The sequence below is a fragment of the Trachemys scripta genome, chromosome 1 (assembly GCF_013100865.1).
Source record: "Trachemys scripta elegans isolate TJP31775 chromosome 1, CAS_Tse_1.0, whole genome shotgun sequence".
NCBI lineage: Eukaryota > Metazoa > Chordata > Testudines > Emydidae > Trachemys > Trachemys scripta.
In genome coordinates this window covers 125631753-125652841 of record NC_048298.1, presented here as the reverse complement: position 1 = coordinate 125652841, position 21089 = coordinate 125631753, and the positions used below count along the sequence as shown (strand labels likewise).

The following is a 21089-nucleotide window of genomic DNA, read 5'->3' as shown; positions in this document are numbered from 1 at the left end:
AGTCAACCTGTGGAACTCCTTGCCAGAGGATGTTGTGAAGGCCAAGACTATAACAGTGTTAAAAAAAAAGAACAAGATAAGTTCCTGGAGGTTAGGTCCATCAATGGCTATTAGCCAGGATGGGAAGGGATGGTGTCCCTAGCCTCTGTTTGCCAGAAGCTGTGAATGGGTGACAGGGGATGGATCACTTGATGATTACCTGTTCTGTTCATTCCCTCTGGGGCATCTGGCCTTGGCCATTGTTGGAAGACAGGATACTGGGCTAGATGGACTTTTGGTCTGATCCAGCATGGCCGTTGTTATCTTCTGATGTGTACCTCCTAATCTGCCAAGGCCCAAATGAGGTACACGGACATATGAGTCAGGCAGGTAACTCAAAATGTTGTGTGACTCCTTCTGGCAGCGTAAATAACTTTCTGTAACTTCAGTTTCATGATTCTGCATGTCCAGTACAGAGTCACACAGAGTTTAAGTCTAGAAAGGACCCCTCAGATCATCTAGTCTGATCTGTGTATCACAGGCCACCAACACCTCCCAGCCACCCACACTCTAAACCCAATAACCAAAATTAGACCAGTGTTACAGCCCCACAAGAGACTAAGCTATTGCATGCCATGGGCAGAGAACGTGTGTGTGTGTGTCTGAGGCCTCTGCAGTGTCAAGTGAGATATACCCAAATGATCCCACACCCCATGTGGAAAGTGAAAACCCCCCAGGGTCACTGTCAATCTGACCTGGGGGGAAATTCTTTTCTGACCCCATAGATGACTAGTTAGACCATGAGCATGTGAGCAAAAGCCAGCCATTCAGGCACCTAAGAGAGTGAATTCTCTGTACCACCACTGAGCACCAGACTACCCTGTCCAGTGTCCCATCTCCAGCTGTGGCCATCCCTGATGCTTCAGAGGAAGGAGACAAAAAACTCCACCTACAGGTGACCGGCTGAAGCCCTGAAGCATGAGATTTCAGGAACATAAGATATGAACTGGAAGGGACCTTCAATAATTTAATAATTGTCAGCAATAACAGAGAAGGGCACCAAATCTGTAAGCAACGTCTGTAGTTGTGGGACTAAAATGGGTGACGTGACTGGAAGTGAGGGACTTTTGAGAACTAATTATACACCCCTATGACCCTGCAAGCGCCCAGCTGGCAGTGGACATCTCCAGGGCATGTTGAAGGCAAGTGGGGGTGTCGAGTATAGGATGGAGCGTGGCTAGCATAGTCCTGTGCCCTGACTCTTCCCTAGTTGTTCTAACCATCGCTCCATGACCAGGAGCCGGGACCATCTTTTTGTCCTGTGTTTCCGCAGCACCTAGGACAAGGGGGTCCTGGTCCATCACTGCGGCTCCCAGGAGCTACCACATTACAGATAACAAACAATATTACATCCTTGTGCTCGGCTCTGCACCTTTGCCAGAATGAATCGCTACGTGTCAGTTACTCCATCTCACACAGACTTAGGGCCTAACGGTATCTTGCAGCAAATGGGGTTGCACAAAGCAGAAGTCAGGGCGAAATTTGGCCCACACCACAGTATGTCATTTTCAATGCCATTAAGGTCACCTCTTAATGTAAGTCTCAGCATTTAACTGTGCCTGTAGGTCAGGACATTGGCATGGTTCACTTGCCAACTGTCGCTTCTTTTCTCATCACTGAGTACAAGCCTACTTTTCCTACCATCCGGAGTCATACTCTAGCCTGTTCCCCCTCCTCCTGGCCTTCTTTGTACATTTTCTTGAGTTAGGGGGAGTGCTGAATTCTCTTCTCCCCATCCTCCTGGCTGAAGTATGTCAAAGCACACGCAGATACATCTGTATAATGTGTGTCACTAAATACAAATGGCAAACACAGCAAATCTATCATATAGCTCAGGCATGCTTTGCCACTGCCCCAATGGTACATGCACAGACAGCACAGTGCCGATCTGATATGAGGCAAGGGGTGGCAATTTTGAGAGGGTTTGTGGCACTGAATTCACAGCCCACGCCTACAGAGTAAGCCAGCAGGGTCCACACAGGACAGTTAGAGCACTGTACAGTCACGGCACCTTGTGGCCTGGGCAGTAAATTCAGCACCCCAAACCCAGTTGCGACTGGCACCAACGACCTGGAGCAGCAGCATGAGCAGTGGCTACAGCAGCCTAGAAAAGATGGAATCTGTGGCACTCTTCGTTGCCTGTATCTCTTTCTTCAGGAGGCCACGGGCAAAGCCAGGGCCAGACTGCAAGTGCAACATCCCCAGGATGGGGCAGCTTTGTCCTGCCCTGGGAGCCTGGACACCTCTCTTCCCCAACACTCCAGCAGCATGCAGTGCCAGGCTGATCCTGCTGCTGGCCAAGTCCAGCTCGGTCCCAAAAACTCTGGCTGGGCCCTGCCTTGATTCACTTCCGGGAGTGCAATAAGGGGGTGGAGGGAGTCCCGCGGCCATAGACAGGGAACTGGGGGAGAGGGCTGGCTGGTCCGCATCTCTCTAGGGGAGGGAAATGTCCCGGTCTGTCCTGGTTTCTCCATTGGTGTGAGGGAGAGAGGTCCTGGCTGGTCAGCAGCTCTCCAGTGGAAGGGGTGGGGCGAGATCACAGCAATGCACGGGGGAGAACTCCGTACACAGCCACTTGATCCAAAGTTCATCACCACATACTACCTAAAGGGAAATAACAGGACTTGTTTGTTAGGTAGCTTTTTTTCTCCCTCCAAATCCTTTTATTGTGCCCAGAGATGAGATCACACCATCTGCTGGATGCAATTTGCATTGTTATCACCATTCAGAAAGTGGGAGATTCCACTGAACCGAGAAACATATTTCCTGGAATAGCTTATATGCAAATTAGGCCAGGATGGAAAACTCGAATAATAAACCTTATTTTCATGAGTTTCTCAGCCACCTGTTACGAGTTTGTGATAACAGCAATTCCCATAGGGTGCCAATAAAACGTGTCATCTGGTTCACTAGCCCTGTGCAGCCCTGTACGAGAGCTATATAAAAATGTGGTGCTGTCAGATTAAACTCTCTGACCACTGAGCAAACTGACAAGAAACCTTGATGGCTTGGAGAAAGTTAAGATAATTCTTTAGACCCACTGTGTCATCCAGACTAAATAAATGCAGCCAGAACCAGCCTGAATGCAAAGACTAGATAAGTAGCAAAGCTCCTTTGATTTAATTTTCATTGCCAAAGCAGTGTGGCCTAATGGAGCCCTGGACTGGGCCTCAGGCGACATGGTTTCTATTCCTGGCTCTGCTACTGGCCCGCTGGGTGTCCTTGGGCAAGTCACTTTCCCGCACTGTGCTCAGTTTCTCAGTCTGTAAAATAGGGATAATGATTCTGACCATCTTTGTCAAGCACTTTGGAGATCTACTGATGGAAAGCTAGTAACTGCTAGGTATTGTTATTACAAAATAACACAGCCTTCTGTGCAAAAGGCATGGAGTTCATAAGGCCTTTCCATGAGAACTCAGGAGTGATCACTGAAGGCCTGATCCAAAGTCATTTAAAGTCAATGAGAGTCTTGAATAGCTTCCAGAGGGAAGTGATATTAGCCCCATCATTTTGGGTCATTTAAAACCAGACTGGAAAAAACCTATTTGGTCAAGATCTTCAAAAATGCCTGCCTCAAGTTGGCTCCTAAATCCACCAGTCTGATTTTCAAACATTCTGACCCAGCAGCACCCATTGATTTTTGAAAATCTTGGCTATAGAAAATATATGGTAAAGAACAATCCTCCCTTGTTGGATTAACTGACTGAGCAGGCCTTTCCTATCCCTACTTTTAGAATTCTGCTTAGAATCCTGAGCTGAAACTAAAGAGAGATTCAAGAAGCGAACAGGGGAAACAAAGGTCAGGTGGATCACTACAAAGCCCAGCAATTACCGTGCTTTCCAGCTGGATAATGAATGGCAGGACAGAGTAAGGGTATGTCTACACTGCAGTCAGCAGGGTGAGTGCACGCAGCTCACATAGGCTTACCCAGGCTAGCTTTACTCTGGCTAGTGTGGGTAAAACTAGCAGTGACATTGCAGCAGCACGGACCCCAGGACTAAGAATGCAAGAATGTACCGGGGTGCTGGCAGGTTTCTACAGCTCGCACTGTAGCCTGGGCTACCATGGCTTCACTACTATTTTTAGCTGCACTAGCTAAATGAAACTGCACGAGCTACAATCACACCTCTGATTGCAATATAGACATACCTGGAAAGGTGACCACTTGGAAAATACCATGATGGTAATGGCTATGATGATAACAATAGCTTTAATACCGGAAAAAACTTCCAGGATGAAAGATGTCATTAATTTACCCCTTAAAGAAGCAATTCTCTAGAAAATGTTTTTTGTGTGGTTGTCTATTTCTTTTTTTTTTTCAAATGCAGTATAAAATGAGCCAGATGGCAATCATAGACAAACTGGTGTAGATCTGAAGTAACTCCACTGAAATGAATGAAGTTTGTGTATGTTGGATTTACACAGCTATAACTGAGAACGGGATCTGGTTCAATGAGAAAGAGAGCCTAAAAGGCAGCTAAATGAACAGACATACTTGCCTGTCGTGTTTTCATCTTCAACATATGCACTGAACTCTTCAGTTCACCGTCTAATATGATTCTGCTCAAGCGACACAAGAGTTTACACTGTACTCATCATAAACTGAATGACGAGGGCTGGCAAAGGCAATATATCAGTCTAGCAAGGCACATCAGGTTTGTGAAAGTTGGATTTACTTTTGTTTCTTTAATGTAATGTCCTTGTCTCTCAAAAGCCCCCTGTGACATACCAGTGTTGACTGTAGTGACACCTACTGGTGAGAACAAAGCCAACCAAATTGCTTCTGGCTTCAGCATATGCTTTTAATTTTAAAGTCAATTGGAGGTTTATGGAGTTTTCTGTTCCTGCCTGACCCATCCTCTAAGAAACAAATGCCAGCACTTTGAAGTAATTTTAACCCTTGCCCTAATAACTCAACTGTGCCCGACATCTCTGCATGAGTACATATTTAGGTCATCTATTAGTTTAAACTATTCTTATTAAAAGATTATACTAAGGTGCAAATTGCACTTAATGTTGCCTCCTTGGCCAAGTGTATAATGCACGAACTGGATTTTAATGCTGCAGGTTTCTCTCTGTGTGTGTCACACATGCACACTTGCAAAATATGTACCGACATTTTCAGGGCTAATTAAGCACGCTAAATTATTACCATTGACCACTTTAAAAAAAAAAGTCTTAATTAAACATCTAGGCTTATTTTCAAAAATAGGAAGTGCGCTTAGACATGGGGCAAATCTAACGGTTTGAAATCGACTCTAAATGCCAGGAGTGCCAAAAAAGCTATTTAAGATTTGTTTGTAATTTGTGTCATTGGGGCATACCATATTTATGTATAGGGCAAATGCCTAGTTCATTTTGTAGTGCACATAAATTTGAATGACTTGGTACAGGTCATTTTTAGGTGAATGTAAAGCTTGATTAATGGAAGAAAGCCCAGATATTATAAGATGTTTGCCTGTAGAATTTCAAAGTGAATTTGATCAAAACTAACATAATCCATATCTGTAATAAATTAAAACACACCCCCTCCCCCGTGCCTTTAAGTGACTCTGCGGGGGAAACTATTAAGTTTGGAAAATTAAGGCTAAATCTGAAACTCGGAGTGAATTCCTGGCCACACTGAAGTCAGTGGGCAAACTCCCATTGACTTTAATAGGACTAGTATTCCACCCTCTGTTCTAAAAGCTTCAGAGACAGTGTCAAGGTAACTTCCATGGTAACACACAATCGGTCCATCTAATACCTAGTCTCCAGCAGTTACCAGTCCTTCAGAGGAAAGCAACAACAATGCGTTAACTCAGATTTTGTCTAGATATAATACTAGGATCACGGCTGTTCAATAGATTGTCCAACTGGATGAGGGGACAAGTTGTGATGCTGTGAAATTTGCCTGTTCACAAAGGGTCATATTCTGCCCTCCTGACTCAAATCAAGTAGCTCCTTACACTGAGAAGTTAACAGGACTACGCTAAGAGTAAGGTGCTACTCAGTGTGAGTAAAGGGTGGTGGAATCTGGTCCAAAAATATTTAGGTTAGTCAAGATTAGAGAGAGTGGTGAGGTGCTGCCCAGAAGCTGTGACAGATACTAGCCATGTTGCTTAATGTATCTCTGGAAGGTGCACAGATGCCATGGTGAGGGGTATGGTATGAGAACTTGGAGATACCTAACAAAACTAGTGCAAGAAATTGGGTTATTGGCATTTGAAATTCTACACAAAAATATGCAAAGAACTAAACAGTGGGACAGAAAACAGGCTAATCATATGCAGCAGTGGGTGCTCAACTGAGTTTTATAAGGTTGGATCAGAAGTTCTCAGGACAAAGGTCTGGGCATCATTACAGACAGCGTCGTGAAGATATCTGCTCAATGGGCAGCAAGGGGTAGAGCAATGAATAAGAAGCCAGAGGCTATATGAAGGAGACAGAAAAATATGGACTATGTTACCATTCACTTTGCGTGACTCCTCTCAGAAAGGCTGGAGCTGCAGTAGAAACGGACCAGGAAGTGCAGAAAAATGAATAGAGGCATTGGGAAGAGGTTGTGAGGGCGTTTCACACAAGGAGAGTTTTTTTTAAAAAGCAAAGATTATGTACAGCCATATCACCGCCCCTCCCTCATTGTGCAGTGCAGAGGAGAGGAATGGAGTGGAAACTCTACCTGAATGTCCCAAAACATGTTGGCAAGAAGAGAGCCAAAGTGACATCAACCCCCTCTCCCCAGAATACTGTGCAGTTAGGGCTCACTGGGATGCCTAGCCAAACAGATTGTGTGGTACAATATGTGCCATCCTTCCTAGCAATCCAGGAGGTAGCTCTCCCATGCCTGCAGACTGTGGCTCATGCCCACCTCTCCCTACTGCTGCATTTGCTCCTACCCCCAGGAGCTGGGTTTACCCACCAACTTCCAGATGTCGCCAGCCTTTGTTTATTATCAACTCTGTGTATCAGGAATCTGTGCAGCAACTTGTGGGGAGAAAAGCCAATGGAAATGATCCCTCCACATTCCATAATGCTCTCTTGGACCTGTTCACTCTCCATCCAGCTTGGGGGGGAGGGGGCTCATCATTAGCAGAATTCTTATTTCCTTGTTGCTGGTAAGCAGCCATGACTGGGGGAGAAAGCGAAGTTCAGGATGTTCTTCAGTCAAACTGGCATAACATGGTAAAGGGTCCAGCAGAGCTGGTAGGCTCAGATTTTGACTAGATATATATAGGTCCTGGGAGGAGCCTCAGAAAATAACCATCAGAAAAGAGCTACCTAGGCCAGGGGAGGGGTGTGTATCTCTCCTGCCCCCAATAGGTGGAGAAGAAATGGGGATGATTCCACCCATAACCATCCATGTAACTGGGAGACTCCATTTCCTGCCTGTTTGCGAGATGAGTAGGGTGGGATCTTCATCCTCTGGCTGAGTCAGTGGAATGGCGCTTTCAGCAGGGAGACATCTCTTCCCCTAATTTTTTCTGGATGATTAAACATCAATCAGCCTGGGAACCTGGTCCTATCTTAAGGACACTGAGTGAACTATAAATAGCAATTGGGCTGGACATAATCTGTGACCCCCAGCCCTGAGAAGAGAGCAGTTTTGGGCAGGCTGGTAACCAAACATCATCATCAAACATGCGTAGCCTACTACGGACCATTGCACCAGCCAGAGTGACTGCAGTTGATGGCATCACACCAGACACCATGAAGTTCCTAGATCTGGCTCAATCCTGTGAATCCACAAATCTTTGGGGCAGCATTGCAGGTGGTGCGAGGTAGGCTCAAGGCATTCACCCTTTCACACGTCGGGTGATTTTGTTGGTTTTGTTTATCCTGGTGACATGGCCATAGAGCATGCAAGATCGCTTTTGAATATAGTGAGTGACTGAAGGAAGGCCAGACCTTTCGCAAGAGTGTGACATTTTGCACAAAGTCATACTCTTTATGCTCAGGATTTGCACTGACAGGGCATAGGGAATGGCTCTAGCCACTCCAGGTCTACCTGTAAGCGGGCCCAGGTTTCTGATCTGAACAGCGATACAGGCAGTACACAGGTTTGATAGATCCTGAACTTTGTCTCAGCGCAAAGATGTTTTTGCATCCATAGGCAAGACATGCACTTCATAAAGGAGGTGGCGAGACTTATTTGTTGAAGAACATCTGGTTTGCTGCAACCCAGCAAGGTGTTAGGAGCAATTAGTTAAAAGCAGGATTTTTAAAACTCCAAAAAGTACTTGGCTACTGTCTTCAGCTTGGCTTTGCTTTTATTTAAAAGCTCTGTGTAAACAAGGGATCAGAAATAATGCAGCAAAACAACAAGAAAATATGAATAGAGAGCTGAACACATAGTTACTTAGCTGTAACTCTAACAAACAATGCAGACAGATATTGCTGCTGGTAAAATTCAGGTAAATATACTACTCAGAATGTGACTAAAGGGAGAGGAAAATCATATGCAATTAAGCACTGATCCAGCTCCCCTTCAAATCAATGGAAAGACATTCATTGACTTCAGTGGGAGTGGGATTGGGTCCCTAAGGAGCTAAGGAATGTAGATCTTTTATGTGTAATAATGTGCCATTATGAACTACAGAATAAAGTCTCCCTTTCTAAAACTATGTTGATAAATTTCTCCACCCGGGGGATATGTCCAGTCCTGGTAACAAATTTCTAGGTCATAACATACCAGTGTTTTATTATTTAAAGCAGCTGCCCATGGAGTGCGAGAGAAGAGAAGGGAAAAAACCCTAGAGGGGTTATTCTAACCACCTCCGAACAAATGGAACTGTGCACATTGCTGCAAAAATAACCTTGTCTGGCAATACTTGGCTTTAACAGCTAGAACAATGTGTGTGTTTTTCTGTTGTTACTCAAGGCCACCGACACTAGGTGTCACTCTGAACTTTGGAGGATAGGAAGTAAGAGACTATGAAGAGTATGAGAATAAGACACATTTGCTCATCCTCACGGGTTGGGACAGGTTAGAATCTCCCCTCCCCCTTCAGATTATACAGAGTGGGACAAATACACAGCACTTTGGTGTGTGTGTGTGTGTGTTTATGAAAACAGTACTGGGGACACAGTACATGACACAACAACCCCAAATGAAAAACTGAACAAAGAAACAACTCCAAAAGACAGAGAGAAAAGCTACAGGGTCCTAAACATTCTGTATTTTTCAATCCCCAGATAATCAGTAATGGGACAGATGAGCTTTTGCATTAAGTATTGCGAAGGTGAAGCCCTCAGTTAATGGTGAAGTGCAAAGGGTTCTTTGAACACAGATGTTGGCAGCTATGTGCTTGGACTGTGGGATGAAAGTCAATAATTGTTCTCATGTTTAAGCCAAGAGAGCGAGCGAGCAAGAGAACTGAATGAAGATATTTTCCAGTATATTTTCCACCTCCCTCCCCAACTTCCCCTAAACAGTAGCAGAAGTATCACGCCACTCCTACATGCACTGCACATTTTCCTCAGGAATGTGTGTCTATTTTTGGAGAATTCTGAAACCTTTGAGAACATTCCTCATTCACAAACACACTCTATTTTTTCCTGTATTCCCCTGTGACTGCCCCCATCCTGCCTTCGTTAGACACAGTGTATTAAATAGTCATGCCTGACGAGTGACACGAGGCATGGAGCTGAGAGAATTCTAACCTCCCAAATCCTGAGAGAGCAAGGGGGAAAGGATTCCCTTCACCTTACAGATAGCTGGGGGAGGCTTGTAAGTGTGCTCCAGGCCTGTTAGTGACACGCTGGAGCTATATTGTCATGATGGCATTTTCAGTACCAAAAGGGGAACCTCAATGGTTTCCGTTTAGAGTAGGTTGGAAAAATTGGACTGTTCCTTTTCCTGGGTGTTCAAGTGTCACAAGAACAAGCACTCTGAGACCCCCTAGTGTTGGCTACAAATATTGCCAGTGAAATTCTCATGATTTTGTTTTTGTTTCCAGGGCTGGTCAAAAAGGAGAAAGTGCAGCAGATATGTGAGAAAATGTAAAAAAAGAGCTGGGTTTTTTTTCTTCTTCTCCTTCTAGCAAGATTTTATGTGAACATAGCACTGGAGAAAGATGCCAGCCAGGAGAAAGATCCTGGAGCTTGAAATTCTGTCTGTAGGCACCGAGAGGGTTCAGTCTAGGCAGTAGAAGAGCACACTACCCCTCTCTACATTCTGTGGAAATCCCGTTCTGGTGGGGCCACCTCTAGGGATGAAATTGTAATTCAGTCCCCATGCCCAGTTAGTCTGTGGGTCCTGCATTGAGCCGGCCTGCAAGGGAGACTGTTATTGTGATAATTTTTTGTGGTATTGACACCAGTCCGGTGCAGACCAGACTGAGGCAAATACACTCATTTTACACAGGCCACCAACTAACTGTCAGAGGGTGAAACTTTTGCTCACTACCAGGCTGGGCTGGATTTGAAGAAAGGGTTTGTCTTCACGGCCAAGTTATCCTGGGTGACAAGCTCCCAGGTCTGAATACTCATAGCCTAGCCTGGAGCTGAGCAGTCACACTACAAAGCCCTACCTGACTTACTGTGTCTTACTAGTGCTGCACGCACACGTGTGTGTCACTAGGACTTCTGGGGGTACAGCCCATGGTTCTTAATGCTGCAGTAAACGAGCTGGTCTATGAATCTATCGCGGTGCATTGTGGGAGAACTACTTTGTCCTCGTGGGCCCACAGGAGGGATTGTGGGAAGGCACTGGAGGACTGTCAGCACTTAAGCGATTTAGCTTACATCCACACTGGAAAGGGAATGGGTTACCAGCCCGAGTGAAAGCAGCACTTGGGGTTTAGCCCATACCCCAGAAGAGGCCAGCTAGCCTGAACTGAAAGCACGGCCGCTCTCAAATGAGAGGGTTTTGTGATTAGAAGGCAGGGGGCTGAGGGGCAACATCCACACTGAAAACCGAGCTAACTGCAGTGAAGACATGCCCTAAAGGTGCAAGGTTACATAGCAAAACCTCTGACCCTACCCTCCTACCACCCCCCAAAAGCAAGCAAACAACAAGTTAACCAAAGATTTTTAAACTTCCGAAGAAGAATGGTCTTGTCGTTAAGAGACAGATCATGGAGTCAAAACACCTGGGTTCCATTCTGGGGTCTACCACAGACTTTTTTGCAAAGTCATGGTCTGTGCCTCAGTTATCCCATCTGTAAAATGGGACTAATACCTAGCTCACAGGGATATTATGAGGATACATTAAGTAATGTTTGTAAAGTGCTTTATTTATCCTCACACTATCCCTGTGAAGTAGGGAAATGCTGTTCTCCCTGTTTTACTGATGAGAAACTGAGACAGAGAGAAGCTAAGTGATTTACCCAAGGTCACACAGGAAATCTGTGGCAGAGTAGGGACTTGACCCTAGCTCTCGCCTAGGATAGTGTCCTTATCTCTGGACCATCCTTCCACTGCAGATTTGTCCTGTTTTCATCCACTGGTATAGCTGTACTGGTATAGCTGTACTGGAGCAAAACCCTCATGTACTGGAGCATAGCTGTACTGGAGCAAAACCCTCATGTAGGTAGACAAAGCTATTCTTTGTACTGGCAGAGCTTACATTTGTGTTGGTACAACTATATCAGGGGCTGGACAGTGATGGCTGTAATCATGGCAAGTCTGCTGTGTAGACATGGCCTTAATTTGTATGAACAGATTAATTCAGCACCACCTTCTGGCTCTGTTGTTATGGTATGTATTTGATTTAGGTTTTAGGTTTCTAACCCGAACCATATAAGTGGTTATTGGGACAAACATAATGGTTTGTATGCTGGCAGATGTATGCGTCAATGTAAACATAACCCTCCTTAACAAAGAACACTTGTCTCAGAATTTGCAGGCTTGGGACTAAAAGCTTCTGCTGCTATTCCCTTTAGTGGTGGTAGTGCAATGATATCCCTGGACTACAGCCTAGCTCGAGTTGTCCGGGGCACAAAATTGGAGGTATGTCTGACAAGTTCTTTGGTCCAGGACTGCTTGGTAGTAGTGGAGGTCTTGTTTTCACATGGGGCAGCTCCTGCCCTAGGAGAGGATGTTTGGGTTGGGATGTCATCCCACAGCACATTATTGGAATTCAGTCATTCATTGTTTACTAACCCATATGTACTAGGCCAAGATCAGAATGGTGAAGGTTACGGTGCCTTCACTTGTGAGACAATGGTGCATCTGTCTCCCTGTGTGCTGCCATACAACCCCCGAGTACAGTTATGCACCGCTTTGAAATTGCACTGAAAACAGCAAGTTTGTGTACTAGGCTGACCTTGCTGACAACTCAGTTCGGGAGCCACCTACAGGCTGCACAGAGGAAGCATTTAGAAGGTGCATAGTATTGTCCTGGTTTGTTTGTATAAGGCTCCTTAGTACATTGCTAAAAGGTCTGAATATAATAAATCAATTGAAATTAGTTATTTTGGAGCTGTCCCTTCTCTCTGCAGAACCAGCTGACAGATGCTGCAAACATATCCAACTCAGTAATGAATTCATTTAATTGGTGAGAACAATACAGGCCTTTCGACTTGAAGGGCCATTAACAACCAAGGCTTGAGTGGTTGTATTAAGAGGGAGGGTCATTGATCACTGTACTCAGGTGGGTTTCTTTTTCTATTGGAGAGCGGCCAAGGCCGGGCAATAGTGGAGCTGTATCTTTAGGTTGTATAACCAGAGGACGGTTGGAACAGTATGTTTAAGAGAGAAGCAGAGAAACGGCCCGAAGAAAGAGGTGCCTGTCTGGAATTCAGTGTGCTACCCATACATCTGTGTGTTACAAGCTACACATTGCTTTTATCATTCAGGAGCAGGTATATTTATAAAGAAATTAGGCTAGGACACAGTATCCTGTATCTGTATCAACTCATTTCTCGCCCAGTCCCAACAAAGATATAACATGCTTCTCATGTCCAGATTTTACTGACTGCTTGGGAGCTGTGACTACTTTCTAGGTGGGCTTTTTGCCATGAAGGCCAGCTTGCCTACTTGCCATACTTCAAGGGAAGCATCCCAGGGAATTTGGACTGCACACAGAGTATTCTTATTTAATTATGCCACATGGCCTGTGATAGACAGCTGCTCATCTAAAAGAACTGATCATCAGCAAGTATTCGAATTGCCAAATGTTTTAGTTAGCTCACTGAGTAAATGGACTTTTATTTGTTTGATTCCAAACCACCTGGAGCTACTCTAAATTTCCAATGTAAACTCTCCCTGACACAATAATACCATTATCCACATATGTATTGAATATTGGATCTGGCCAAGTGTTTGTATATTACACATGTTCCTGCAATCTTTAAATCTAGTGTAGATACAGATGTAATTGACGGTCCAAAACCCTGATGTGGTAACCTGTCCCATGGGAGCAGTGAATAGGTTATTGATCACTGAGGGTGAAAAGTGCAGGTCTGTTTGCAGGCTAACCTTGTTTGGCAGACTGTAGACAATGTCAGGCTGAACTCTTGGATTACTCTGTCTAAGGAGGTGTATAGCAATCAGCCTGAAGTGAGCTGCTGATGAATAATAAAAGATTCAAACATAACTCCTGGATATATATATACAGCCATATGCCTTGTCTGGCCTGGCCATCTGGCACCCAGATATTACAGGGATGGGTGCTTTGGAAGTACAGATAATATTGCCTACTGAAAGTCATGACAGAGACTTGAAGCCCACAGTTGGTAGAAAAAGAAAACTCCAGGACTGCAGTAAGAGATTGTGCACCGGGGGTTTGTGCATGGGGGGCACACTGTACACATAGACTTGCCTTGTCCACATAGCAAGAGAGACTGGTAATCTTTACTGCACTGTACTCCTTTCCTTCTGATTTTATAGAGGAACTTCCATGGGAACAGGGATCTATGTGTGTGAAAGGGCAAGACTAGAGAGCCGTGCATCATCACCTGCCCCCAACACCCAAGGAATCCACTCAGGAATTAATTCAGCCTACGGCCATAACTTGATCTTTTGGTAGGTTTTGTAAATCCCACACATGGGAAATTTGCTTTGGGGGAGAGAACTGATTCAGCTAATTCAGAGCTCCCCTGTACAGGTTTATGAAGCATACAAGGAGACCAAGGTATCGCTAATTATGTTTTGTTTAACCAGGTCATTTAAATGGCTAATACATTTTGAATGTGGCTTGTCTGAGCAATATCATCTCTGTATACGGCTAACATGGCTTTTTAAATGGCTATCATGGCTTATATCCGTTACACTAGTGCTCAGAAGCAGGAAAGAATCTGGTTAATTAAGGTTCTGTCCCATGTGATTATGGGACAGCAGCAGAATCTGCTTTGATTAATTATTTGTAGATCACTCTGCATTTCACAGGCCATCTGTGAAGGCAATGTCTCTGTCCTAAAGAGCTTATATTCTAACTCAAACATTGCGAGATGTACAGGGGGTGAAGGGACAGGGAGGAGGACAAAGTTTCAGTAATTTAGGCTAGGGACACAGAGGGGACATAAGCTGAGCATTGCAATGCCTAACTTTTGGTGCCTTGCTACTCAGTGGAACTCACAGCCCTGAGTTAGGTGCCTAGGCTCCCTGCACAACACGGGGAGAGTTAAGCACTTATGAATGGGAGTCACAGAATCCAGTACGCTGAGCAGGAGCCACCTAAACTAGCCAGTAGGACATCCTGAGGAGAGAGGCAGGGTTTAAGCTCCACACCTCAGGGGGAGGTAGGTGCCTATCTCCGCTCAAGATTCACAGGTGAGCCCTTTCCTTCAAGGGAGTAAGGCACCTCGCCCTGGTCAGCCCTTTCTCATCATAAGCCGAGTTGGGGGGAGTTGCCATCTCACAAGTCTAGTGGTTGGAGCACTGAGAGGGGAGAGCACAGAGTCAGAGCAGGGATTTGAACCTGGCTCCCATCTCCTGGGTGAGTGCCCTAACCACTGGGCTATAGACTACAAGGGGGACAGCACTATTGTCTTTTGGAAAATTAGGCTTGCTCAGAGCTCACCTACTGGCCTATCCCTGCAAGTGAGGCATGTGGGAGAAAGCCTACTTTGGGAATCCCACCGGGGCTTAAGTGTGAGCTAGGCACCAAGTAGCTCAATGCCTACAAGATTAAGTGGCAGCTGAACAGAGGTTTTGAGGATCTAAATTTTGGACTTTAGTTGCCTAAAGTGGCAGTTAGGCCTAAACCCCTTTGTGGATCTAGCCCTTAACGTTTTTGGTTTCCTCAGCTTTTTGACTGTCTGACTTAAGACACTTAAAGGGGTCTGATTTTCAGAGGGTGGGTGCTCAACAGTCTCTGAAAATCAGGCCCCTTCAGGGTACCTTAGATTGAGCACCCAAAATGATTAGTCACTTGTGAAAATCTTGGCCATTATCCGTGGTGTGACCCCGTGTAGGTTCTTTGAAGTGAGCAGAGTGTAAGGCCAGGAATGAGGGAGGGGAGTAGATTGAGGAAAGTGGATGGGAGCTGGCTGCTATATTTGTCTTATGCAAGTCTATACACCCAAGGAAGTTGGGATGGGGGTGGGGAATCCTCAAGACTTTATCCCTTCTATATTTTACATGAATGAAAGAAACCACTGCTTCTCCTGTGATGCTTATGTTCCCTAAGACCTTTGGTATCTTCACTGAAATAACTAGCTTCAGTCTGAGCTGTAATTTCTACTCCAAAGATTTTCTCAATTCACGAGACAGAGAAGAGAATGGGGGTGGGTAGAGGGGAACTTTATTTTTTACTACCAGACAAGTTTGAAGTTTGACCGGTTTGTAGAAAATATAAATTAACGCACAGGTCACAGGTCAGACCCTGAGAATCTGCAGCAGCAACTACTGAAGAGTAATGGTGGGGATTTCCCTTGGATTCTGAACTGTATCTATAATTAGAGCACTTAGATACTATCTTCCTCAAAGAAAAAATTGCCCAACTCCCATTGAACACCTCCCGCTCCTACTGCTTATTCAGGAAGCTCTTTGATATGTATATTTACATAGAATCAAAGGTCCCAGCCCTGCAGGGCTTATTCGGGTGAAACTCACATTGGCTTCCATGGGAATTTTACCTAAAGTAAGGACTGGTCCCTTCGAAATTATGGATAAAGAGATGTTTAGTCATCCAGTACACGCCCCGGAGGCCAGTGTAGAATTGTTCCCTGTGATGTTTTCTTGAGTCGTGCCTTGTAAACGATTCAATATTCAGTATGCACCCAGCTGTGTACAGTGACTGTAAAAAAAAGGTGGGTAACAATTTGGAAAATATTAGGTATCTTATAACCAATAAACAAAGCTCAACCCAAATCCCAAACCAAACTGCTAATAGCTTTAATTTACTCACAACACTTGGGGTCAGATCCTCAGCTGTGTAAATCAGTGCAACTCCTTTGAAGTCAATGGACCTATGCAACTCTACAGCAGCAGAGGAACTGGCCCACAGACCCCCTCTTGCCACCTTCAAACCATAGAATTTAACCCCAGCTTCCCTGTTCACTGTCTTTATTGAGGACATCCCTTCATCAGTTTATCATCATCAACAGCATTGACCTCTTACTCACAGTGAAAACGGAGCTAACCTTTTATCTCTTGGAGGGCACTCATGGGTCTTATGCAAAGGTCTATACTTGTCTCCATCAGACAGAGTTGGTTTGAATAGGATTTGGACATCACCCTGTCAGCCCACGCTCCCAACCTGTTATTCCACTTGCCACCAGTGAGAAGATAAATGTACATTTTAAACTTATATTCACATTGGCTTTTTTAATACAAGACATAGATGGTTTCCATGGTGTCACTTTATAAGGGGAAAGTGTCAAACTTGTTTAACACAGTTAATATACAGCTTGCCTGCCTGATCTCATTGCAATAAAATGAAAAGATGCTTTAGCCCACCTCCCCAGGTATAAATACAAGCTGAAGTTATGCAAATTCCCCCAGGTCATTCTCATCTGCATTATAGAACATTATATTGCAGTCATCTGTGTTTCTTTTTCTGGATATGTTTGCTCATTAATTAGGGGAGAAAAAAACAGTCTCGGCTAAGAGCTGGTAACAACTGAATTTGACTTTATGTTCTTATGACAAGGTGGGTGAGGTAATATCTTTTATTGGACCAACTTCTGTTGATGAAAAAGAGACAAGCTTTTGAGCTGCACAGAGCTTGTCTCTCTCAGCAACAGAAGTTGGTCCAATAAAAGATATTACCTCACCCACCTTGTCTCTCTAATATCCTGGGATCGACCTCACTCCATGTTCTTGTGTCTGTTGCTTGCTAGTGACTAAGACTTAACAAAAGTATAGTCTTGGTTCAGGGCAAGATTCTTACCCTGCCTCCTTTCAGCAAGATGGCTTTAAAAGGCCTGTCATGAGTGATTGGAAGGTGAGTGTGGGAGATATTTAGTAGGTGTTTTATTTCTTGTTTCATTGGTGGCTTGGACCACAAGAAACCTTGCAAAAGAGAATCTTGAAGTGGAATTCTCTGTTTGTCTCCTGTGCTAAGAGAAACCACTGGGATTAATTTTAAGTTGCCATTTAGACCTACAAAAGCATTTGGAGCAATACTGTATGCTTGCTGTATGCATCAGAATCCCAGTGAGGTCAGTGGCTGAGCTGTGCATGGAGCAATGCTAGAATATGGCCTATTGATGTGGCTTTTTATTTTAATTGTTGGGACATTTGTCCAAGCCTGGCAGCCACTGCTCTAGCACATCTGATACAGTGCTGGTATTATCCACACATGAACCAGCTTCCATCGTGCAGTGAGCAGGGGAGCAAAGAGGAAGAAGCAGGGAGTGCATGTTCTATGCCAGGGTGCCCTTCTCCCCAGAAGTTCACAGAACTCCTTTCACATGAGCACGGCATTGCCGGATCTTTGCAGATTTGGGATCCATGTTGGACCTGAAAGGGGACGGAGGCGAGGGGCAGTCACACTAAACAGCATGCTCCCCTCCAAACTCAGTGGGGGTTTTCAAGCAGTGGCAGTATGAATCTCCTACCACTCAGAAGGGAGGGGAGAGTGCAAGCATGACAGGGAAGGCAATGATCACATGACTTCTTTGTTATGCTGCCAAGGGGTGGGCACCCAGGGAGCAGGGCAAAGAGTCAAACCCATTGTGGGATAGCCAATTATTATACTCTGATTTTCCTGCTGACCCTGCGGCTCCCTGGGATCTGAAAGCTGCAGCCTAAGAAGCTGCAAACTGCTCTCTGAAGGCGTGAATTCTCTTTACTGACTTTTTTTCCCCTCTCATGGACTTCTCCAAAGGAGTAGAATTCTCTGCCTTTCAAGGTCAACTTGCACCTTATACTGTGTCCTTTGTAAGGGATTTAGGGCTGCATGGGCATCTAAAGATGCAGATAGCTGCCTATTGGGACTTTCAGAAGCATCTAGATACCTAACTCCCACTGAAATCCCCCTGAGGCTCAGATTCACAAAAATATTTAAGCCCCTAGCCCCCAGGGGGTTTAGGCACCTAAATACCTTTGCGGATCTGGGTCCTAGGAGCTCCCACCACCTATCTACATCTTTAGATGCCTAATGAGCTTTAAAAATCTGGTCCTTAGGGTTTAGGCAACAGGTATTTAAAGTTGATTGTTTCCAGGTGTGGTCTCTTGGTTTAATCCATGGCACTGGGGCTTTTTTCCAACACTGATTTCTGAGCAAGAATTAGGGACAGGTGACCCAGCTGGATAAAATAGGGGTTGACCCAAAGCTTTGCTCAAAACTCAAACCAAACCTGAATCTTTTTGGAAATGTGAAATAATTCACATTTTAAAAATTGCTAGGCCAGCTCATCAATTGATGGAAATTAGCATAGTTTTGCTTCAAACTCCCGGCAATGAGGTTACACCAACTGATGAGCTGGAAATTTGATTTAGAAATGGCAAAATACTATAAGAAAGGCTGTACTTGTGGTATTTCCAGGCTGACCAGAACTAGGGAGTATGAGAGAGCCTGTTTTCATTAGTTATTTCCAGTCCAGTTTATAGACCAGGGAACAGATTCTCCTCTCACTTACACTAAGATAAATCAGGAGGGACACTGAAGTCTATGGCGGGAAAATGGTGTGTGAGGAGAATCTGGTTATAGAACCCTGATGCTCCACTCCCATGCACTGCATTTATACTTGCATACAGTAAATGCAAAATGGATGTAAAATGTTACCATGCTGATCTGAATATGATTCCTCTGCAGAATCCCGTCACTTATAATAAGTATATAGGCTCCAGTCTTGCCAACACTTAAACATATGTCATTAACTTAATACACATTAACTTTAATGGGACTACTCACACATGTAAAGTCAAGCACTGGGACTACTCACACATGTAAAGTTAAGCATGTGTGAATGTTTGCAGGATCCAGGCCTGAGAGCTGATTGGCTGTTGGACGAGCAGAATATTCAAAACTCTATGCAGTAATATAATTTAATACTCAACATTAGGGGTTACTACTTCTGGCTGGTGAATCTTAATGAAGAGGGCTAGTAAGAATGAGCTTGGAGGTTATGGCTTAATTCTTAGTACTTTTTTTTTAATAGGTTCAGATAATACTTTTTCCTTTTTTCCTTTTCAGCGACGCCGCTAGTTCCCAGAAGTTCTCTGGGTCTGTGTATATTCCTTCCGTGATATTTTTATTCTTTTATTATCTTTTTTTCTTGAGGATACATTAAGCAAATACACCAGGCCTGATTCTTAACACTGTTACCTCAGTTTTGCACTTATGTAATTCCATCATCTTCTGGTCACTTACTCCTGACTCACACCAGGAAAAACAAAAAGAAGCAAACCAGGCCCATTTTATCTTGAGCTATGACTCCTTTTCTACAAACCCATAACAAAGACTAAGGGTAAAATTTTCAAAAGTCTGTGACGTAGGCGCCTAAGTTCCATTTCCAAAAGTTAATTAGACACTTCGATCCAGATCTTTAAAGGTATTAATGCTTGAGTCACTTTTGAAAATGGAACTTAGTAGAGCTGGGCGGGGGGTTGCTGCAGGGCAGGTCTGGGGTGCATTAGCCAAACTGAGGGATGGAGGAAAGCATGCACATTGTACACTGCATGAGTCATGTCTGGCTCCAGTCACTGTCACACTCTCACTCTCCCGTGGATTCAAATTCCCTCAGGGTAGACAACAAATGAACAAACTACAACCCCAAGTGGAGCTGCAGACTTCCAGGGCCTCCCTGAGTCTGTCTAAATTGAGCATGTTCCCCTTTACGTGGGTGAAAATAAAATAAACACTGCAGAGTAACAAAAACACCATCTCCATCGCTGACACATGAGCTGCAAGTAACACTCACTTGAGAGACAGGGCTTTAGGAAGGTCTTTGTGTTACTGTAATTGCCATTTTCCAGCACAGTGCAGGGCAACAATGATCAGGTCCCTTAAGCAGTTTAATGAGTAATATTGGTGCAGAAGGAAACAAGATGTGCACATTAGTTTGTTTATCAGACACACAATGAGGACTCAGGGTAAAAGTTCTCTGATTAACACACGAGGAGCTGTTCTTCCCACCACCCATGTGGTGGAGATATACAGGTAACTCCCATTGATGTGAATAGGACTTACGTATCCTCTGCCTTGCACCCATCTGGGAACACCTAATGGAAGAATAGGCTCAACGACTGGGAAACAGAAGAAGCAGGTCTCCAGATTCAAGGGATGGTTTTGTTTGCTCTAACAGAGAGATGGCGATACCATTACTTGTTGTCCTTAATCAGGATTGCGACAGATATGGCAATTTCCAGTAATATTTTTGGGATCTCTTACTGTTTTAAATTTATGTATCATTGTGGGCCAGGAATTGCATGTAATTCCATGGGGGAGACGGACCACAACCCTCCAGGAAATAATAACAGTGTGTGTGGGGCGGGAGGGAGGGACGGACACGTGATTAGGCAAATTCACTCAGGTTGTAACACCTTCAGAGAGCTACCCCCACCGGGGGAGACTCACATATACTGGTTCAAACTGCATTCCACATAGTCCAACAGATGAAGAAAGTATCTTTGGATAAATAGCCTGACTCAGGCCCTTCTTTCTGAGCCAGCAAAGGACCAGGACCTTGTGAAGCCCCAATTCTTCCTGGGAAGAGTTGGAAGGCCTTTCGTCTAC

General features: G+C 44.6%; 1 long non-coding RNA gene across 2 annotated transcripts in view; it reads left to right on the top strand.

Annotated features, from left to right (window-relative positions):
* LOC117884253 overlaps window positions 1-21089 on the top strand; it is an 86106-nt gene that overhangs the window by 28107 nt on the left and 36910 nt on the right. The gene's annotated exons all lie outside the window — the stretch shown is intronic.